This window comes from Galeopterus variegatus, unplaced genomic scaffold, assembly GCF_000696425.1.
Source record: "Galeopterus variegatus unplaced genomic scaffold, G_variegatus-3.0.2 Scaffold457, whole genome shotgun sequence".
NCBI lineage: Eukaryota > Metazoa > Chordata > Mammalia > Dermoptera > Cynocephalidae > Galeopterus > Galeopterus variegatus.
This window is the reverse complement of record NW_007726568.1, coordinates 507746-531530: the sequence shown is the minus strand read 5'-3', so window position 1 is coordinate 531530 and position 23785 is coordinate 507746. Positions and strand designations below refer to the sequence as shown.

Below are 23785 nucleotides of genomic sequence, written 5' to 3'. Positions count from 1 at the left end.
TTAGTTTTTTTTTCCATACCCTAGGACCATCAAGCAGGAGTTCTCAGTCCTGGGTGTTTGAAGCATTTGTTTTATTTTTATGTCCTTTATTTAATAATTACTTATATAATACAGAAACAAAGTTATCTATGTTAGCTGCAGATATAGTTAAAAAAAGAAGAAAAAAGCATAAGGCAATACAAATTACCTAGATCCCACCATCCAGAGATAAACACATTCTTAATGTATCTCCTTCTAGAAAATGTACTTATACATAAATACTTCTCCTACATAAATGGTTACAAATTTAAATCCAACTACCACTCTGTACTTAAAAGTCCCCATTCATCAGAGCACCTGTTTTATAGCCACCAACAAGAATAACTTAAGGAAAAAGCCAAGATACTGTTGTTTTTGAGTACAAGGTTACTCATCCTCTTCTCTATCACTCTGTTTCTGAATTTTATAGACAACATATGAAGTTTGGCCTTGTACTCAGCTCTATTTACAAACTTTAAGGGTATTTAAAATAAAGGCTAATACAGGTTTTAATATCCACATTTCTTAGTGGGGTTAGGACAGTATTCTTGCCCTTTAATGGTCCAACTTGGTAATTAAAGCTTAAGAGAGTAAGGAGCTTAAGATGGTGTTTAGAGACCAAGATCCGGGCACTAGACGTACTCATTGTTATCAAGGTGTGATTGCCTCTAGTGGACAGTCTAGCAAATCTTGTACTTGCAAGAGAAGAGCCCCAAGTGGGTATCAAATCTCCAACACAAAACCACTCATCAGGCAGCCTGAGTTGGGGTTCATCCTCTTCCGTTGGAGACAGAGGCTGAAGAGCACTTCAAAGGCAAGGAGGTGGCAGCCTCAGAGGGATGCATTAAATATCTGTATATATTACACTTATTGAGAATCACGGTCATCACTATAAGGGAAAGGAGTTACAAACATGGAAAGGATAAAAGCTAAAATGAACCTTGTAGTTGTGGATTGAAATTGGACATACCTGTGTGAACTTGAGGTTTTCAATACATTTAGGCAGATATGGAAATAAAGAGACATAAGCATGTGTCTGTGTATGTGTACTGTTATGTACATTCATATTTATACACACAAATATGTATACATACGTATGTACATATATATATACACACATAGACACATATATTCATACACACATATAAAGTACCTATTTATTTGCATACATGTATTTCCTAACTGTATCCACTAAGAGGGCCTGAGAGCAGTGATTCTTCCCATCCTCTCCAAATAGCAATGAGTACACCTAGCAGCCAGAACTTGGTTTCTAAATTTTTATTTTCCACTAAAAGGAACCATCGCTCCTTGGAAAAAATGGTTGATTGTAGGACTAGGGCAGGGAAAGTACAAGACGAGACTGGAACATCTTGTTGGGTCAAGAAACAAGAAAGTGCTAAAAGAATGATGTATGTTAAATGGATAAAGGAGCCGGCTTGAAAGATTTCCACTGCCCATATTTGTGACAATTTGAATATTAGATTAAATGACAGTAATGGATTAAAGCCTTATAAGTAAAATAGAACATCATAAGTCCATACTGATAAAGTATTTCCCCAGAAGATACTTATTAACAAAGGGAAAAACAGTAGCTTTACAGTAGAGAAGTCTGGCAGGAACTTCTCCTTAAAGTGATCAAAGTAAATATCAGTAAAGAGACAAATCGAAATTGAGCACCCCTTGATGGAAGCAATGCAAAAAACATAAATGGCATCACCTCTGTGATATTCCTGGCAAAGCTAGGTAACCTGCATTTAATCATGAGGAATAATCAGACAAGCCCAAAGTAGGGACATTCTACAAAGTAACTGGTCTGTAAATTTCAAGTCAAGGTAATGAAAGTCAAGTAAAGACTGCAGAACTATCCCAGTTTGAAGAGACTATAAAGATATAAAAACTAAAGACAACACTAATTTTGAACTGAATCCTTTCATTGAATGTATCCTCCAGAAAGAATATAATTGGGACAACTGATAAAATTTGAATAGGATCTGAGATTTAAATAATAGTAATGTATCGATGTTAATTTTCTTTCTTCCTTTGCTTTGTTGTTCCTTTATTTCTTAAGTTAACAAATAATAATTATATATATTTGTGGGGTACAATGTGATATTTTGATACATGTATACAGTGTGCATGTATAAGCACTAAACAAACTAATATATCTATCACCTCACATACTTATTTTTTGTGGTGAGAACATTTGATTTTTACTTTCTTAACAATGTTGAAATACATAATACAATAAATTATAACTAACTATAGCCACCATGCTGTATAACAGATCTCAATAACTTATTTTTCCTGTCTAACTGAAACTTTGTACCCTATGACTAACAAACATCTCTCCATCCCCCACTACTACCACCACCAGCCACCTCTGGTAAACACTATTCTACTCTTTACTTTGATGAGTTTGACTTTTTCAGATTCCACACGTAAGTGGGATCATGCAGTATTTGTTTTTTCATGCCTGGCTTATTTCACTTAGAGTAATGTCCTACACGTTCATCCATGTTGTCAAAAATGACAGAATTTCCTTCTTTTTAAAGGCTGAATAGTTTTCCATTATGTATATATACCACATTTTCCTTATCCTTTCATTGGCTGATGGACACTTAGGTTGATTGCATATCTTGGCTATTGTGGATAATGCTACAATGAACACAGGAGTGCAGATATTGCCTTTGACATACTGATTTCAGTTCCTTTGGACATATAGCTACCCAAAGTGGAATTGCTGGATCATATGGTAACTCTACTTTTAGTTTTTTGATGTATCTCAATCATAAGAGACCACTATGAACAATTATTCACCAATAAATTGGATATACTAGAAGAAATGGATAAACTTCTAGAAACATACAACCTAACAAGACTGAATCATGAAGGGCCGGCCCCGTGGCTCACTCAGGAGAGTGCGGTGCTGACAACACCAAGGCCACGGGTTCGGATCCCATATAGGGATGGCCGGTTTGCTCACTGGGTGAGCGTGGTGCTGACAACACCAAGTCAAGGGTTAGGATCCCCTTACCGGTCATCTTTAAGAAAAAAAAAAAAAAAAGACTGAATCATGAAGAAATAGAAAATATTAACAAATCAATAATGAGTAAAGGAAACTTAATCAGTAATAAAAAGTTTCTCATCAAAGAAAAGCCCAGGACTTGATGGCTTCATTACTAAATTCTACCAAACATTTAAAGAACCAATACCAATCCATTTCAAACTCTTCCCAAAAAATCAGAAAGAATACTTTCAATCTCATTTTACAAGGCCAGCACTACCCTGATATTAAAGCCAGAAAAGAACACAAGAAAAGAAAATTATGGGCCAATATCCCTGATGAACACAGATGCAAAAATCCTCAACAAAACAATAATAAACCCAATTCAACAGCATGTTAAAAAGATCATTCAATATAATCAAGGAAGTTTTACCCCTGGGATGCAAGGATGGTTCAATATTTGCAAATCAATAAATATGATACACCACATTAAAAACTCTTAACAAAGTAGGTATAGAAGGAATACCTGTATTGTGTACCTCAACAAAATAAAGGCCATATATGACAAGCCCACAGGTAATATTACATTCAGTGGTGAAAAGATGAAAGCCTTTCCTCTAAAATCAGGAAGACAAGGATGCCCATTTCTATTCATCAATGTTAACCTTCTGATATTGATGACGTTGTATCGTGGTTATATAAGAAAATGTCCTTGTTTATAGGAAATCACACTAAAGAATTTAGGAGTGATAGAGCATCAAATTGGCAGCTTACTGTCAAACAGTTTAGGAAAAAAATTCTTTGTACTGTACTTGCAACTTTTCAGTATGAGATTGTTTCAGAAATATCTCTCCACACCTATTCATGACAAAAACATTCAACAAACAAAAGAGAACTTCCTCAACCTGATAAAGGACATCTATGAAAAAAACAGTTAACATCACACTTAATGGTGAAGGACTGAATATTTTTACCCTAAGACCAACAACAAGACAAGGATTTCCACTCTTGCCACTTCTATTCAGCACTATAATCAAAGTTCTAGCCAGGAGAATCAGGCAAGAAAGTGAAATAATAGCCATACAAATTGGAAAGGAAGAAATAAAACTAGCTCTATTTGCAGAAGACATGATCTCGTATGCAGAAAACAAAAATCAATTGTATTTCTGTACAGGAGCAATAAACAAACTGAAAATGAAAATTTGAAAAAAATTCCATTTACGATAGCATCAAAAAATAAAATACTTAGGAATAAATTTAACTAAAGAAGTGTAAAACTTACACTCTGAAAATTACGAAACACTGTTTTATGTAATTAAGGAAGATCTAAGTAAATGGAAAGAATCTCACACTCCTTTGACTGGAAGACAATATTTTTAAGATGGCAATAATCCCCAAATAGATCAAAATCCCACCTGGATTCTTCCCTCGCAGAAATTGACAAATACATCCTAAAATCTATACAGAAACATAGGGGATTCAGAATACTCAAAACAATCCTGAAAAAGAAGAACAAAGCTGGAGGATCACACTCTGTGATTTCAATACTTACTACAAAGCTGTAGTAATGAAAATAGTGCAGCACTGGCATTAGGAGTGACATACAGATTAATGGAACAGAATATTAAAAGTTCAGAGATAAACTCTCACCATTATGATCAACTTATATTTGAAAAAGATGCCAAAACAATTCAACAAGGAAGGAAATATTCTTTTCAACAAATGATGCTGGATAACCATACGCAAAAAGGTGAAGTTGGACTCATATCACAAGTAGAAACTAACTCAAAATGGATCAAAGATCTAAATGTAACAGCTAAACAATAAAACTCTTAGAAGAAAACATCAGAGCAAAACTTTGTGACCTTGGATTGGGCAGTGGCTTCTTAGATATGGCACCAAAAGCACAACCAATTAAAAAAAAAAAAGAAAAGATAAATAAAACTTAGTGTTTCAAAGAACACCATCAAGAAAGTGAAAAAACCTACAGAATGAAAGGAAATATTTGTAAATCATAAATCTGACAGGAGACTTGTACTGAGAATATAAAAAGAACTCTTACAACTTCAATAAAAAGACAGCTCAGTTAAAAAAATAGGAAAAGGATCTGAACAGACATTTCTCCAAAGAAGATATACAAATGGTCAATAAATACATGAAAAGATATGCAACATCATTAGTTATCAAGGAAATGAAAATCTAAACTGCACTGAGATAGCACTTCACATCCACCAGGACGGCTATAACAAAAGCACATAAAATAATAAGTGTTGACAAGTATGTGGAAAGATTGGAACTCTCATACACTGCTGGTGGGAATGTAAAATAGTGCAGCTGCTTCAAAAAAACAATCTGGTAGTTCCTGAAAAAGTTAAACACAAGAGTTACCATATGACCTAGTAATTGCATTCCTAGGTATATCCCCAAGAAAAATGAAAACATACATCCACACAAAAACTTGCGCAAGAATGTTCAAAGCGGTATTATTCATAATATCCCAACACTTGAAACAACCCAAATGTCCATCAACTGATGAATGGATAAATAAAATGTGGTATATCCATACAATGGAATACTATCAGGAATAAAAACAAATGAAGTATTGATACATGCTACAGTATGAATGAACCTCAAAAACGTTATGCTAAGTGAAGTAAACCAGACATAAAAGACCATATACTGTTGTAGGATTTCATTTATATGGTTGGTTCCCTCTATTGGCCAGCCACAAAATAAAAAATTAAAAAAATTTTAAAAAGCAGATTAACAGCCTCCTTGCTAGGGGAAGAGAAGAATAGGGAGTGACTGCTAAAAGGTGTAGGGTTTTTTTCTGAGGTGATGTAGTGATGGTTGCACAACTTACTGTTGCACAATCTTACTGTAGTGATGGTTGCACAACTCTCTGAATATCCTAAAAACCACTGACTGGTATACTGTCTTTTGTTTTGTTTTGTGGCCTTGCTAATACAGGGATCCAAACCCTTGACCTTGGTGTTATAACACCACACTGAGCTAACCAGCCAGCCCTGAATGGTGTAATTTAAATGGGTGAATTGTACAGTATCAATAAAGCTGTTACCAAAACCAAACAAACAACATACACAAGACTACTTTAAAAAGTTCATGGAAAAGATACATATTATGTTTTAATTCCACTTTTCCATGAACTTTTAAAAGTACTCTCACATATATAGATATAGATATATAGTCTCCACTGAATTACTTTTCCCAATACAAAAGTCTGTTGTTTCGGGCTGGCCCGGTGGCGCACTGCTATAGTGCACCGCTTGGGAGCGTAGTGGCGCTCCCGCCGAGGGTTCGGATCCCACATACAGACCGGTTCCCGCTCACTGGCTGAGCGAGGCGCGGGAGCAATACCGAGGGTTGCGATCCCAGTCTGTTGTTTACCTTTTGCTGTATGGACTGGTGGGTCCTTGTTACTGCAGAGGCAACTCCATTTCACTCCAGCATTTGAATACTTTTACGTCTTCAGATCTTCATATTTCTCTAAGATCTTCCACTTAAATACTTAAGTCTTTAAGCTTTGGCCTTTCTTATAGTTCACCTCTTTTTTTTTTCTTCCTTCTACTTAACAACATGACTGTGGATTCCGCTTCTCCCCAAAGCCCACCTTGCCCTAAAAATCTGATTTTAGGGACTCTTCCCCAAGCCTGAGACTTACAGACCTAAAGAAAATTATGCACCCTTGCAAATGTCATCTGCTGAGGTGCCCCACTCAGAGACTGTCTCTTCTCTTCCTTCCTCCACGTATCTGCTTATTCAGGACAGCCCTGATTCTTCCTCTAGTCCCAAAGTAAAACTACCTACTTCTGTAGAGAAGAGCTCGATGAAGATAGATAACAGTCAGATCAAGAAACAAGATCAGAATTGTGTGTGCTTAATGATTTTGGGGACAGAATTACCTCAGCCTCTAGCAGACAGATTCAAGAACTTTCCAACATCCTGAACCTTGGCTACAAACATGTTAAGACTTGATCCTAGAACTAGAGAATGAATCATAAGAGCTGGCAGGAAAACAACTGGTAAAAGAAGAGCAACAGTGTGACTCAGGGCTCAACATCAACAGAATAGTTGGACCTCCATTCTTCCTGTCACCAGAGAAACCTGATGAACACTTCTGGAAATCTTCCAGTGTGGAGCAACCAGACCTGGAACAACCCAACTTGGGGAAACCAGATCTGGAACAGACAGTCTTGGAGCAACCAGTTCTGGAAAAGCCAGACCTGATGTACACAAGCCTAGAACAACCAGGCCTGGACCAATCCATTCCAGAACTGTGGAGTGGAATCTCTACAGCACCAGAACCAGTTGCAGCAAAATTCTCCTGCCAGTGATTTGGAGGCCACCTTGGAAACTGCTGGGGAAAGCCATAATGTAAGGCAGCAAACCAACAACTATTTTAGTACCATGGATTTATCCCCAAATCAGTCCAAGAACATACAGCTGAAGATGTGTGAAGATGGATATCTTATGCAATCTCGATCTGGGCAGTGGCTATATTACTTTCTTTTTCATGAGATTTTTCTTGTTTTAGAACTACATATTTCTTCCTTGACATTCTGGTTCTCATTGTGCCTACTGTGTCAATTTGGGTGGGGGGTGACGAAGTACGCTTGGAGTCTAACCAAAGAGTTTTCAAAGGCCTTGGCTGCTAATGGACAGCATGAGAAAAGCTGTCTTTGGCTATTGAAAACTAAATATAATACTAGTCTGGATATCTTTAGGATCTAGAATCTAACCTCAAGAATAGGAAATAAAGGTACAAAGATGTGTGAAGGATATTCATATTTTCTGAGATTGACAGGCTTTACTTACCAAAAAACTCAATCGTTTAAGGTAAAGAGTTAAGCTACAATGTGCTTCATTGATTTCCTCTGCCCCTTTTGCTCTATTTTACAACAATTCATAATGTGTTCATTTATCCAATATTTGTAGAAAGATGTTTTGTAGTTTGCCTCATCATGATAATATTAGTATCAGTTTGGTTGGTTGGTTCTGAGTTTAAATACAAATAAAATATCCATTTTACCTTTTTTTTAAAAAAAGTATTACTTTAACCATGTATCTAACTCACCAGATAATCTTGTCTACTTAGCCTCTGGGGACAGTATCTTCCCAGTGACAATGTTCCTTACTCATGTGACCTGACTGACCAGAGACCCTAATATAGTCATCTTGCTCTAAATGGTTCTCTTGGTCTTCCCTACTCTGTTATATTATACCTTCATCTTTTTGACTTACTGTACACTGATATGCTCTCCCTTCCTGCTCTCTTGTTATTGGGTATCTCTAGAGATGCCTCGAAAACTGAGAGAAGTGGGGGCCGGCCCGGTGGCGCACTGGATAGTGCGCCGCTTGGGAAGCGCGGCGGTGCTCCCGTCCGAGGGTTCGGATCCCACATACAGACCGGCTCCCGCTCACTGGCTGAGCGAGGCGCGGGAGCAACGCCAAGGCTTGCGATCCCGTTGCCGGTCCCCGGTCCGGTACGGGGGCAACACTGAGGGTTGCGATCCGTTGCCAGACACGGAAAAAAGACAAAAAGACAGAAAAAAAAAAAAAGAAAACTGAGAGAAGTGACTTGCTTCTCCTTTTACACATGCTCACCTAGCCCAAGCTGACAGTTCTTCCTAGAAGCAAACCTAAAACGCTTTTCCACATCCATCTGCCTTCACTCCTTTATCCTCACCTGGATTCTTGACAATAAGGTAAAGTTAGAGCCAGCACAGCTGTCTGAATTAGACTTCCTCAGAGCTATGGGACTTTTCATTTCTCTGTCAATCTCACACAGTTCCCATACGGATCAAATAAAATGATGTTATAATTCTTGTAAACTATAAACAAGGCAGGGTATAATCATGATTACACAATCATTTCTATACTTTCAGAGCAATTTATATGTATTTTATTTTTACTATTACCCAAAACCTCCAATATGTCTAAAAGCTAATAGGACTAATTTCTTCCAATCACTTTATAGAAAAGGTCACAAATATAATGCTTAGAAAGCCAAAAAGGTAATGCAAATGAGCAAAGCAAACTGGTTAGGAGGAGTACATGCCCCTTCTGAAAAAGGAATAAATTTTCACTAGCTCAGGCCAATTGCTGCCAGGCAGGAATATGGGCCCACTTTTACCAGATCTTCCCGTTTTTCCAAAAGGGACTGAGCATTCAGGATTCTTAAATGTTGATTCACATGTAAAAAATAACAACTGCAAAACATATCCACATGCCACATCCCAGCCTACTAGTCCACAGCCACCTGCTTTGTAGCCGGTCATACTACTTTAGCTCTCTAAAATAAAAGCAACACAAAACGAAAAGATAGCAAATGACATGTTAGCAAAGGGAAAGAAAAAGAATTATGCACCAGTAGAAGCAAATGTTCAGAAATCAAAACCTGTTAGGATTAATAGGGGGCCGGCCCGGTGGCGCACTGTTACAGTGCGCCGCTTGGGAGTGCGGTGGCGCTCCCGCCGGCTATTTAGTCCAGTGCCTAGTAAAACGAGGCCATATCAGAATAACTTTTCCACTACACCATACTGGCTCCCAAGGGGATAGAACTATAGAGAGAATAAGACATTTGTCAACTGAATAGCAGTCTGGAGTGGTCTGAAGTACAAACTCAGAACCGGGAGTCAATCTTATTGATGTCTTTCTAGAACAAACTCTCAGCTCTAGAATATGTTACCCTAGACTAAACAGTGTTCAACACTCTCAGCTTATATTGGCCATCAGCAGAACACAGAGAAACCACAGAATAGCCCAACGGGGGAAGAGAGGGTAGGAACTTTCACTAACTCAAGAGAAAAGGAAAAAGGAAGGAAAATAAGAGAGCTGACTAATGTTTATTTTAATTTTTTCTTGTTTAAAAAGCAAAATTTCTAATGTAATTGCTCCATAAAAACAAAAGCAAATCGGGGCCGGCCCGGTGGCTCACTCGGGAGAGTGCGGTGCTGATAACACCAAGGCCCCGGGTTCGGAGCCCATACAGGGATGGCCGGTTCGCTCACTGGCTGAGCGTGGTGCTGACAACACCAAGTCAAGGGTTAAGATCCCCTTACCGGTCATCTTTAAAAAAAAAAAAAAAAAGCAAATCTTTAAGTTTAATTAAAAACTTAAAGTTCAATTTAAAAAGAAAGAAAAAAGAGAAGCCTTATATCTCTTTTTGTCAAAGTCCGGCAAAGAATACCTTCAAAAGTTTGTTGTTTTAACCATCTGCTAGATAATCTGTAAAATAATTTAATTCTCAAGTACTTAGAAACCTAGAATTCTAGAGCTGGATGGAGGAGAAGTGGAAGCAATTCAGGTCATCTCTCCCAGTTTTGCAGACTTAGTCTACAAATGTGTAGTAAAACCCAGTTCTACACTTTCCTGTTTAGGAAATCATTAGAAGATCTTTAAAAAGTTATCTCCTCGGCCGGCCCGGTGGCGCACTGCTGTAGTGCGCCGCTTGGGAAGCGCGGTGGCGCTCCCGCCGAGGGTTCGGATCCCACATACAGACCGGCCGCTCACTGGCTGAGCAAGGGGCGGGAGCAACACCGAGGGTTGCGATCCCGTGGCCGGTCCCGGTCCGGTACGGGCGCAACGCTGAGGGTTGCGATCCGTTGCCAGGCACGAAAAAAGACAAAAAGGGAAAAGAAAAAAAAAAAAAGTTATCTCCTATATACTCTTTCTGAAGAAGCTACTGGAAGACGTGTTCCAAATATGCCATGTATCTCTTGAATGAAGGAGCAAACCACAAAAGAACAAAATTTGAGATCCAGGATCTGTTGATCCATTACAGGAGAGAAACAAAGGGAAATTCCAGGCAACCAATTTGCAGCAGACCTGGAGAAAAATTACTCCAGACTACAGCAAGAGGGAAAAAGTATGCAAAAGGACAGTCTCCCAGAAAAAAAATATGGAACCAATGGATCATCATGTAAGAAATTATACTAAATGACTGCAGAATCAAGTAGGAAGAATCAGAAATATATAAATAGAAAATTAAGAAAATGACAAATTAAGATAAAAACAAAAAGATGAACAAAAAAATGTAATCAGATTATACTGTTTGGCTCAGCAATGAACAATATTTATAAAATTATAAAAAGGTAAACACCAAATACTGCAATAACCAAAATCTGTGACTTTGGGAAGATGAGAAAATAGGGAAGGATGAGGAAAGAGAGTTAAATCTTTGCTTACCATAAAAACAAATCAATAGATAACTTCTAAAATGAAGAGATCAAGAAATTATAATATAGCATATTATTTGAAAATATTAAGATAATTTCAAAATAAATAGCTGAAAGAGCTGAATGTGGTTGCCTGTGGAGAGCAGGAATTAAGGGATGGGGTAAGAGCAGAGAATTACTGTTTTTTGCTACAAACCTTTTAGAACTATTTGACTCATAAAAGTCTGCATGTATTACTTTGATAAATATCAAAAATTAATTTTTAAAATCAGCCATATATTAAATAAGTTCATTTAGATTTTCCCTTAAAGGGTAGAATGTTTGATTTTCATTGTATATATGAAATGCCATGTGTTCCTAAAAAAAATCACCAATGCAAGCACTGCATTCAGAATCTCATCCATTCAGAAAGTCAATTATGCATTAGGTTTGCCCCATAAGCCATTTTCTTTTATGGGTAGAAGAAAAAAACAGCTGTTGACTTGCAGGGCCTGTCATGCCAGTCACTGCATCACTGGATTATTTTTTTATCCAGCTACCATTGCAAGAAAACTTAGACCCTTTTTTGACAGAAAGCTCCATAATAAGCAGTATTATCTTCCTCATAAACTAATCTTTACTGCGAATGTTATTATACTACAGAGAAAACTAGAGCCATTTAAAAAATAAAAATTGTTAAAAGCACCACTGATTATAAATATTGGTATTTATCAGATGAGCTATCAAATGAATATTCTCCCACTCATGATTCCTTTCAAGCCATAAAACAATTATATAACCTCTATTGCCAAAAAGTCAATTATACTAGCATCAAGGCTCTAATTGATTATGAGAAACTTTGCCTATTCTCAGAACCACAGCACAGCTAGAGAACAAGGTAATATTTCTTTTTAGGTTCCAACAGAAATTATAGTTTTTAAAAATTTAAAGTCTCAAATTTGTGGAAGCAGTAGAAACTAAAGATTATCTGATCTAGCACCCACAACCATACTGCCAGCTAATGACAAAAAACAAGATTAGAATGCAGTTAAACTGAGCCTTTTTATATAGAGCTCTTTTCTACCACATGTTCCTATCTCTTATGTCCTATCTCTTTCAAACCAACTTAATTCCCATGAACTACTTAGAACTGCAAGAAACCTTGGAGATACAGTCCAATCTTTAATTTCTTTATAATAATAAACACACAAATACTAATTACTGGCTACATTGACATTTAGAATCAGAAACACAAATACTAATTACTGGCTACACTGACATTTAGACAGAAACAGCAAATTGTTACCAAAAATGGAATCATGTTACGATTAGGACTCCTTATTTCCAGGAACCCATGTCTTTGGAAAAATTCACCCAGTGAATACTTATTGAACTCCTCCTACGTGCCAAGCACTGTGCTAAGTGTCAGGAATACCATTATAGGAGACTTGCTCCTTCAATGCTCCTGGCCCAATGTAACTCCACACATCCTAAAATAAAGTAGCCTATAAAGTTAGGCAAAGGATCATCATGTTAACGGAACTGGTACCCATGTAGCATTCCTAAGAATCCAGCATGTAGAACAGCTGCTGCTCGTATAACAGTACAGAGAAAAATGACAGAACTAGAAAGGTCCTTTTTTCAAATGAGGAAACTGAGGCCCAGAGTGGGTAAGGTCACTTACCTTTTCTAATTTTTTATAAGCAACTGCCCCTTCCGAATCAAGACCTATCTTGAACAAATCTTTATTTTCCAATGCTAACCTCTCCATTTTTTCCAGGCCCTCAATTAGGCACTTTTTTTCTCCAGTACCTTCTTCCTTTCAGCCACCCATACCACCTTCCCTATTTTCTCCCACGTTTTTGCTCAAACCTGCTCTTCCCCAGCTACCATCTAATTTCTCCAAATTCAATAACACATTTCTTTAAAATCACTCTGTAGGGTTCCATGAAATTTGGCCTCTGTTTCCTACCCTTTATTTACAGATTACCAATGAAATGGTCTTTAGTCTTTTCTCAAGATTCCAATCTCCTCAAAACCTCTTTGGCTGGATACTTCTAACCCTTCCACTTCTGATATTTTCTGCCTCTAACTCCCAACCTCTCCAACTGTTTTACCTTATCCTTAAATATCAGCATTCCTCAGGGTTGGGGGCCCTTGGCATCTCTACATATATTTTTTCCATATATTGATCCATGTCCATCCGTGCCTTCAACTCTACACTTGACTCTCATATCTACAAAATCAGCTCAGACCTTCTTACCAAGTTCCAGTCACACTTCAACCTCCTGCAAATCTCCCTTTGGCTATCTTGCAATTGCTTCAGACCCAATACCACCAGCTCACCGTCTACCATGTATATCATTTCCAAAACTGTCTCCCTGTTCTGACTTCCTCATCTCCACTAAAGATGCTAAGCTACCTCAGGGGAGGTAGATAATATAACAGCCAAGCCCTGTGAGCCCAGGTGAATTCAAATCTGGCTAAGCCACTTACTAGCTGTGTGGCCTTAAGCAAATTAACCTCTTTGAGTCTCAATCTCCTAATCTGAAAAAAGAAATTAATAACAATACCACTCTCTTGCAGAATTAGTGTGAGCATTAAACAAGACAACATATGGAAAGCTCCTAATACAATGCATAAGATATAATAGGCATTCAATAAATATTAACTTAAATCTTTTATGATTAACACTATCAGCAGCATCAAGAGCCTTACAGCTAAATCTACTTAGCCCTCACTGCAGTTCTAGGGAGCCATTCCTATCCTTAAGCAGAGAAAATTTAAGAAACCCCAATAGTAGCTCCAGGACTCATCAGTGTGGTCCTGATCTTTTAACTCAACTCTTCCCCTGAGCTACCAATCTACAGACTGGATCGTCATTTTGGTTCTCTTTCTGGGTGCTTAAAAACAGCTTAGTCCTGTCAGTTGCCCTAAGAGGCCCTGAGTCATCCAACTTCCTGAGAATAACAACTCTAAAGTGCCTACAAGACTGTGTCACTGTACCCCACTGCTGCAACTGACCAACCTGTTGTCTTGGTGTGCCTTTGGAAAACCAGCCACCTGCCAGGCAGGACTAATATCTCACCTGGCTGGACTCCTTCCCACAACCTGCAGCTGAATCTCTCCACAACAGTCTTCCCTATCCCAGTGGCCCCTCCTCCTCTATGCTCACCTCAGCACTAATCTCAAAGTCACTCAGGCTCAAGACCTTAGGCTTCTTTGACTCCTCCATCCCCCACAGTCAGTCACTAAAGCCGGCTCAATCTTCTTTCACACATGTCTTCCACAGGCACTCTTCTTTCCTTGTCATCTGCACTACTTTTTTATCCTTCATCAATCTCTGCCTGCACTTCAAACTGTGCTTCCAAAAACAGCCAGATTAGACGTCCAAAAACAGAGTTGCCATGTGTCACTCTATTGCTCAAAAAGTATATGAGGCATTCTACATCCTACAGAATAAAATGTCACTGTCCTTTGATTACATTGTGGATTTTCCTGCTTCTAAGCCTTTGCTAATACCATTCCTTCTATCTAAAATATTCTCTTAACTCTCCTTCTCTGTTCATCCAAATCTTATGTTTCCTTCAAAGGCATCTGCTTAAATCCAGTTTTCTGTGACACTATACATGATTTCACTGGTAGAAGAACCTTCTACGCACAGGAAAAACTGTGCAGATGATCTGAGGCAAGAGTGAGTCAAGCAAGGAGACCAATGTGACTAGAGTAGAGTTATTACTTTAAAAACAAGATCAGACAGGTGGTGAGAAGCCAGATCCCATTAGGGCTTTCTTGGCCACTGTAAGAACTTTGTCTCTAAATCTGAGCAAAATGGAGATCAACTGCAAGATTTTAGGCATTCCATAGCAAAGATATGATATGACTTGGATTTCAAAAAGAGCATGCTAGGGCGGGCCTGTGGCTCACTCGGAGAGTGCGGTGCTGATAACACCAAAGCCACAGGACAGGTTCGGATCCTATACAGGGATGGCCGGTCCACTCACTGGCCGAGCGTGGTGCTGACAACACCAAGCCAAGGGTTAAGATCCCCTTACCGGTCATCTTAAAAAAAAAAAAAACGAAAAGAACATGCTGCCAGTGGTGACAAGAATAGGCTCTATGTAGAGAGGCAAGTACAGAAGCAAGGAAACTGGCTAAGAGGCTATTATATTAATCTGGGTGAAAGAAAATAATATGGACCATGGTGTGGGCAGTGAGAAGTAGTCAGAATCTGGGTGTACATGCTGACTGGATGAGGGATATAAGAACAAGAAAGAAGTCAAGAATGATGCCAAGTTATTAGCTTAAAAGAGTTGGAAAAATAGAAATGTCATTAACTAAGATGGGGGGAACACCGAGGAGGGCGGGTATGGGGGGAGAAGATCTGGAGATAGGTTATGGACATGATAAGTTTAAAATATACTTGAACATCCAAGGGAAGTGTTGAGTGGGAAGTTTATTACCTAAGTCTGAAATTCAGGAGTGAGGTTCTGGCTAGAGATATATATTTGAGAGTTGCCAGAATACAGATTAGGCCTGGCTGGCCAGTTAGCTCAGTTGGTTAGAGCACAACCTTCTAACACCAAGGGCAAGGGTTCAGATCCCCAGACCAGCCAGCTGCCAAAAAAAAAATAAAAATTTTTTTTTAAAAAAGAAAAAATATAGATCAGACCTATCTCAAAGAATTTCTTTGATGATGGCTGTGTTCTACATCTGCACTGCCCCATATGGTAGCCACTAGCCACATGTATATAAAGTGGTATATTAGTTAATTTAAATAGGCATATGTGGCTAGTGGCTACATACTGGACAAAGCAGATATAGATAGCACTTAAAGCAATGTGATTGGATGAAAACCCTAAATGAATAAGTGTAGGTAAAGAAGACACCTGAAGATTTGGTACTGAGGCACACCAACAACATGGATTATTTGTGATGGAAAAAAAAATGAAACAACCTGAATCTCCATCACCAATAGAATAGAAAAATAATTAGTGTGTATATTCGCATATGACTGCCATTCAGCAGTGAACTCACACATCTACATGAATGGGTCTCAAAAACAATGTTAAATGAAAACAAGTAAGTCAGAGAAGAAAAATCTCTTTAAAGATTAAAAGCTGGGGCCGGCCTGGTGGCGCACTGCTACAGTGCGCCGCTTGGGAGCGTGGTGGCGCTCCCGCCAAGGGTTCGGATCCCACGTACAGACCGGCCGATCACTGGCTGAGCGAGCTGAGGGCGCAACACCAAGGGCTGTGATCCCGTTGCTGGTCCCGGTCCGGTACGGGCACGACACTGAGGGTTGCGATCCGTTGCCGGTCACGAAAAAAAGACAAAAAGGAAAAAAAAAAAAAGATTAAAAGCTGACAAAACTAAACAATATACTGTTTAAGAATATATTCAGATGTACTAAAACTATAAAGAAAAATAAGCTCTTACACGGGCCAGCCCGTGGCTCACTCAGGAGAGTGCCGTGCTGATAACACCAAGGCCCCGGGTTCGGATCCCACATAGGGATGGCCGGTTCGCTCACTGGCTGAGCGTGGTGCTGACAACACCAAGTCAAGGGTTAAGATCCCCTTACCGGTCATCTTTTAAAAAAAATAATAATAACGGGCCGGCCCGGTGGCGCACTGCTATAGTGCGCCGCTTGGGAAGCGCGGCGGCGCTCCCGCCGAGGGTTCGGATCCCACATACAGACCGGCCGCTCACTGGCTGAGCGAGGGGCGGGAGCAACACCGAGGGTTGCGATCCCGTGGCCGGTCCCGGTCCAGTACGGGCGCGACACTGAGGGTTGCGATCCGTTGCCGGTCATGAAAAAAGACAAAAAAAAAGGAAAATAATAATAATAATAATAAGCTCTTACAGAACAGGGCCAGAGGGAAAGAAAAAAGAAAATTTAAAAAATCATTATCCAATTATAGGATAACATCACCTTCACAGAGGAGGGCAAGGGTTGCAATTGGGGAGGTGAACACAGAGGGCTTCAAAGTTACTTGAAATGTTGCATTTCCTAAACTAGATGGTGGGTATGCAGGTGTTCATTTTGTTGTTCTTTGTCCTATATGAACTAATTAAAAGAGTAAAAAAATAAGAGGCAGTATATGGTTGTCAAATAGATGTTTCAAAATCTCTTTAAAATCAGTAAGCTCAGAAAAGGAAAAGATAACCATGTGACCTGTATAAGGTCTAAAAAGAAAGAAAGATTTAGTCATATAAAGAAAAGAGGGGGCCGGCCCGTGGCTCACTCGGGAGAGTGTGGTGCTGATAACACCAAGGCCCCGGGTTCGGATCCCATATAGGGATGGCCGGTTCACTCACTGGCTGAGCGTGGTGCTGACAACACCAAGTCGAGGGTTAAGATCCCGTTACCGGTCATCTTTAAAAAAAAAAAAAGAAAAGAGGGAAGGGCTTTACAAAATTGGGAATGAATAGGTCATGTACAGGAGACAGCAAATTGTAAAGTCTGACTGAAGAAGAGGAAAGGCAGGTTGAAAAGTTAGGCTAGGACCAACCAACAGGCTATTTGAATGGATCAAGAAGTTTGGACTTGATCTTGAAATAGTGCAGAACCACTGGTGACATCTAAGCAAGACAAATGCATAAGAGAAGTGGTATATTAGTAGGATTAATGTAACAGTGGTGATAAGGATCAACTTGTAGGGTGACAGGAGGCTAGAAAAATCAATCTTAAAAATGGTACATGTGGGGCCGGCCCGGTGGCGGTGGCACACTGCTACAGTGCGCCGCTTGGGAGTGCAGTGGCGCTCCCGCCGAGGGTTTGGATCCCACATACAGACTGATTCCCGCTCACTGGCTGAGCGAGGGGCGGGCGCAGCACCGAGGGTTGCGATCCCGTTGCCGGTCCCGGTCCGGTACGGGCGCGACACTGAGGGTTGCGGTCCGTAGCCGGACACGAAAAAAGGAAAAAAAAAAAAATGGTACATGTGAAATGTCAGTGAAGATTATGGCCTGAATTAGGATGGTGATGGAGGGTCAACATTACTCCAAGAAATGTTAGGAGTCTTTAGGATAAAAAACTCAAGAGAGTTTGTTCTTAGGAATAGGCAGTGAGGGAAAAGCGATTCAAAGAGTACTCTAAATTTCAAGCTAAACTGAAAAAATGTTAACACCAACAGGTGAAGAACTAGGGAAACCAGCAGAAAAAAAATTGTTTTGAAGTAAGATCATTAATTAATTAAATTATACGACAAATATGCACTGAGTACAGATTGAGAGTCCTACTTTTTTAAAACGCAGACTTTTCGGGGCTGGCCCGTGGCTCACGCGGGTGAGTGTGGTTCTGATAACGCCAAGGCCACGGGTTCAGATCCCATATAGGGATGGCCAGTTAGCTCACTGGGTGAGCGTGGTGCTGACAACACCAAGTCATGGGTTAAGATCCCCTTACTGGTCATCTTTAAAAAAAATAAATAAAAATAAAATAAAATAAATAAAAAACAGACTTTTCATAAGCAAAAAGAGAAACTATATAGTTCTTTGGGGAGAACAGAAAGCTTTTATAGCTTTTAACTTTATAAGAATTTTGTGAGTCACACTTTTAGAAGAAGAAAACAGTACTGTGATAAAAATACTGAGCTGAGGGCCGGCCCGGTGGCGCAATGGATAGTGCGCCGCTTGGGAAGCGCAGCGGCGCTCCCGCCCGAGGGTTCGGATCCCACATACAGACCGGTTCCCGCTCACTGGCTGAGCGAGGCGCGGGGGCAACGCCGAGGGTTGCGGTCCCGTTGCTGGGCCCGGTCTGGTGCGGGGGCGACACTGAGGGTTGCGATCCGTTGCCGGACACGGAAAAAGACAAAAAAAAAAAAAAATACTGAGCTGCCTTTCAAAATAAATTGAAAGAAGCAACAAAACACAATAGTGGAGATGTTTAGTAAAAGGTCAGAGGTAATGGAGTGGAACTACTCATTATTTTTGACTGAAAGCTCCTTGAGGACAGGATTCATGGCTGACAATTTTTGCATCCCCCACAGTGCTGAGCACAGTGAGTGATCACTACCTTCAAATAATGGCTGAACAAACAGATAACAAACAGTGAGGACTGACTGAAGATAAGCCAATTGGGAAAGGCCCTACCCAAGGCTCCAGAACCCAGCATACCTAGAGGATCTACCCTATGGAAGAAGAGTGTTCTAGCCTTGTCACCAGGCTGAAAGGTAAGCTGACTCTCTGGGTACGTTTAGGAGATCTAAAATACCAAAAGAAAAACAGAAAGGAAAACAATTTTTAGAACAACATATGACGGTACCTCAAAAAGTTCATGGAAAGATTATCTTTTAATTATATTTTTCCACAAACTTTTTGAAGTACCCTCGCACATTGAACTTTTCCTCCCTCCACCAGTCCCTGGTGAGATTGTCCCCAACCCTAACTTTCAAGGCAGATAGGCAGAATGTAACTTTTTACTGTGTGGCTTGGGCTAATGCTAATTAAAGATACTCAGGGGTATCCTGTCCTTTTAGACTATTAAAAGACATTTTTCTAGTTAAAAGTAGTTTAAAAGCCTAATAGTTAGTTCCACTTGGTATACCACTGCTTCCTAAGCTTGTGGAACAGGGAACTGCAAAGTGGGGCTGCTTGCAAAGTGAGATGATTGATGCCCAGGTGTCTCACCGGTTGCCAGGGGCTGGGCCATTACCTTCAGTTTCCCCAATAATTCAAAATATTGCATACAGTCTCAACTTATCCAAATCCAATATGGCTGAACAGAGGACAATAAGGCTCTTTTACATGAACTGACTTTATACAATTGCTTTAAGGACATATCTTTCTCAAAAGGTCAGACCAGGAAATGTATGCCCACATACTGGCAGAGGCAGTATAAGTTAAAAGCTCAGGCTTTGTCACCAGAAAGACATGGGTTAAAATCCTAGCTCATCCAGTAAATAACTGCATGCCCATCTCTGTCAACACATCTTCCTACTACGTACAGTAGGATAAATCACCTTCCTTAAGATTTGAAGACAGTACTTTCCCTCCTAAAACTATGTCCTGATCACTTTGATTGGACCTGTATTTTCCTTAATAGCCTCAGTCACTCATTTTTAGGGTAGAGCTTTCTGGATAGCTAATCTCACTTACTATGCTTTGAATCTCTTGAATTTCCCTCTCTGTGAACAACTTTATCTTGAAGCACTGGTTTGTCAATCTATGCCCTGGACTTCATCAAAGAAAGTGAAGAGCAGTGGGGGAAAATCATTGAGAAAATCCAATTGTAACTACAACATACTAACCATTTAGTTAAATAAAACTGTTAAAATTGAAGCTTTCTTTAAAAATCACAAAGTCTATACACTGGAGCCAATATAGAGCTAAGCCTAGTCTATCAGCAACTTAGAACAAAATAAAGCATTTTGACAGGAAAGAGCACCTTGCTATGCTCACCACCCCTACTTCTCTCTCTAAACTCAGGGATCTTTGTGCATGTTGTAGTGGATTTTGTGGTGTACTGGGAAACAGAGGAGGGAAAACAAGTTCCATAGATTCATTTGCATTAGCCCTTCTTAGTACCATTGCTACCATCCTAGTCCAGGCTGTAAAGACTAAGTCTCAACAGGTTACTCTACCTCGTGTCTCTCTCTGCTCTCTCACATCCTGCACACAGCCACCAAACTAATTTCCTAAACTACCAGTTTCATCAGATCACTCCCCAGTTCAAAAACTCTTAATGGCTCCCCACCTACTATTCACTGGAAAAATGGCAATTAAAATTCAAGGCCCAGGCTAGCATTATCCTACTCTAATAATACTGGCCTCGTGTCCTCCTTGTTGCCCCAGGGAAATTCTCTAACGCTCCAACTAGTCTAATCTGCGCACTCCCCACCCGCAAGACAAAATGCCTGCAACACCTAGACTGGATTATGCCCCTCTACCCACCCACACTCCACCACTTCTGCCATTCCGTCAAAGGCCAGCCAAGACCCCCTCTTCTTTCTCTGCTCCCCACTGTGCTCCTAAAGCACAGACTGCCCGGACTGCCCATCTTCTGACCCTCAGCAAACATATCCTTTTTAGCTGGCTATACCTTCATATATAACATCTCAGTCCGCTCCAACCAAGTTAAAGTTCCTCGAAAGGCAGACCACATAATTTACACAGAGGATGTATCACAGTGTCCTGGGCTTAGGTCCTAGATATCACTGATTAAAACCAGGAGGGATTCAAATAATGTATCTAAGTAAGGAAAGATAATAGTGTCTATCTCTATTCACAGCAAAAAGAATTTAGCGTTCGCTTCAACACTAAAAGTTTCTAGTATACAGGAGGCAGCGGTGAAGCGGCGGGGAGCACGCCACTGGACGGCAAGAACCTGGTTTTGCCACAATCTCCGCCTCTGTGGGGAAGTCACACAATCTCTACGGGCCTCGGTGGTCTCAGGTGTAAAACAAGGGAGCTGCTGTATAAGATCCCAAAGGATCTTTCGGCTCCCAAATCCATCCCCCCTTTCCCTCCACCCCGGGAACCCAACACTCGTCTGCTGACTAAGGCGGAGGCAGGCAGGCAGGCAAACTTTTACAATTCCCAACGCGGGCATTTCCACACAGTCCTGGAAACTCGGTCCGCATAGGAAAAAGCAGGGCTGAGAGGTGGGTGAGAAGCGTTCTCCCAGGACTCGCCGGGTTCCTTTACCCCACGGCGAGAGTCCGCCTCGGGTCCCCGGCACCTCACAGGCAGACTCCTCGAGAGTAGCGCGGCACGACTCCGGGAGCGGGCCGGGGTGACTCCATCCGCGCCGCGCGCCCCCGCACTTGTGACACACGCTGCCAGACCCTGATCACGGCGCCCGTCCGCCCTCACCGGTCCAGAGGACGGCCTCCACTCCGGCCCAGGCCCCTAGCTACCGCCCGGCGAGTCGCCCTCTGGGCCCTGGCGCGGCCTCAGAGCGGTCGTTCCGGTCCTAGGCCGGCGGGACGAGCGGCGTGAGGGGCGGCAGCGGCGGCTTTAAGTGCTGAATCACCACTTTGCAACCCTAGCGCCAAACCACCGTGACCCGCGGGCCCCGAGGGCCCGGGTGCTCCTCTCCGCTTACCCACAGAAGCGCTCCGGCGGCCGCAGGCGGACGCCGAGGACGGAGCGGAAGGCGCCGGGCAGCGCGCGGTAAAGTAGCCACGCAAGCCGGTACCGCATACCCCAGCGCAGCCGCCGGGATCACCGCGAACGCTTCCTGCTTGAACTGAGAGCCGGCCCTGCGCACTGCGCATGCTCAGCCCGCCGCGCCACGCCGTCTCCCGAGAGCTGCCGAGAGACCGCCACTCCGGGTTTTGCCTAGAGCCGGTCCGGGTGGCGACTGAGGGGACGTCCGGCGGTCTAGGCCTGAGGTCGCGAACAGGACCGGGTTCTGGCCCGGGAACTTTGGGAGCCCAGCAGCCAGGCTTTCCTAGGAAGGGAGGGTCCCAGCTGGGTGACACCCGGGCGCACACACGTGTCTGGCTGGGGGGCGGCGGGGGAGGAGCTCTTGAATACAGTGAAGGCACACGAGGCCTTGTTTTCTGAGGCACCCCATTGGCTGGGGGCTGGCCCTGCAGGTGTTGGACGAGGTCCGCGGGGATGGCGGCCTCTTCAGAAAACCAATCCGCGGTGGATGCGTGGCCCGCGGGCTCCCTCTAGAGTGCGGTGGGATGTGGACCGCGAAGGCGCAGACGCGCCGGGAACCTGGCCCGGGTTGGGGGTGGAGGAAATTCAGACCACTGGGGTCCATGAGAGGGAGGCTGGGACCCAGGGGCAAGTTTCCATCCTGGGGAAGCCAGCAACGCTTCTAAGAGGACGGTGGAGAGGGGACAGGCCACAGCAAAACAGGCTTTGGTGGCCATTAAAATCCAGAATAGAGCCACTACTCTGTGCTGGTATTAGTGTTATTATCAGTCTATTTCAGTCATCACTTTTAAGGCAGGTCTTTTCTCCTGGTGGATTTACGGTGCTTTGCATCCACGAAGAACCTAATAGTTGTTATGGATCTGACTTTCAGTCACATTTTATGGGGGCCTTTAAGGAAGATTGTAATTAGGGATGGTGACTTTCCAACTTAAGTACTTTCAAGTTTCTGATGTGGCAGACCAAAGACTACAGCCAAAAACAGTATCCTGAATCCTATTATTGTTTCAAACTGGAATTCAATAGAAAGATCCCTTAATCAAGTTGATGCTTCATCAAAGAGGTACCCAGGGTCCTTTTTTACAATCCAGTTTCACTTAAAGGCAAACCTTTTGGATGAAATCTGAGGTAAAAATTACTGGAAGACTCCTGGTGGTATCTGCAAATATATGGTTTTAAGAACCTTTAAGTTACTAGTCCCAGTGCAGACTAGTCAATCATCTTGGAGCAACTCCTCTGAGAATCTTTTTTTTTAAAAAAAAGATGACCGGGGCCGGCCCGGTGGCGCACTGCGCTAGTGCGCCGCTTGGGAAGCGCAGAGGCGCTCCCGCTGAGGGTTCGGATCCCACATACAGACCGGTTCCCGCTCACTGGCTGAGCGAGGCGCGGGGGCAACACCGAGGGTTGCGATCCCGTTGCCGGTCCTGGTCCGGTACGGAGGCGACACTGAGGGTTGCGATCCGTTGCCGGACAC

General features: G+C 41.7%; 1 pseudogene; it reads left to right on the top strand.

The window, feature by feature from the left end:
* The first annotated feature begins 6619 nt into the window (after positions 1 to 6619).
* Positions 6620 to 7774, top strand: LOC103587527 (annotated as a pseudogene).
* The last annotated feature ends 16011 nt before the right edge of the window (positions 7775 to 23785 follow it).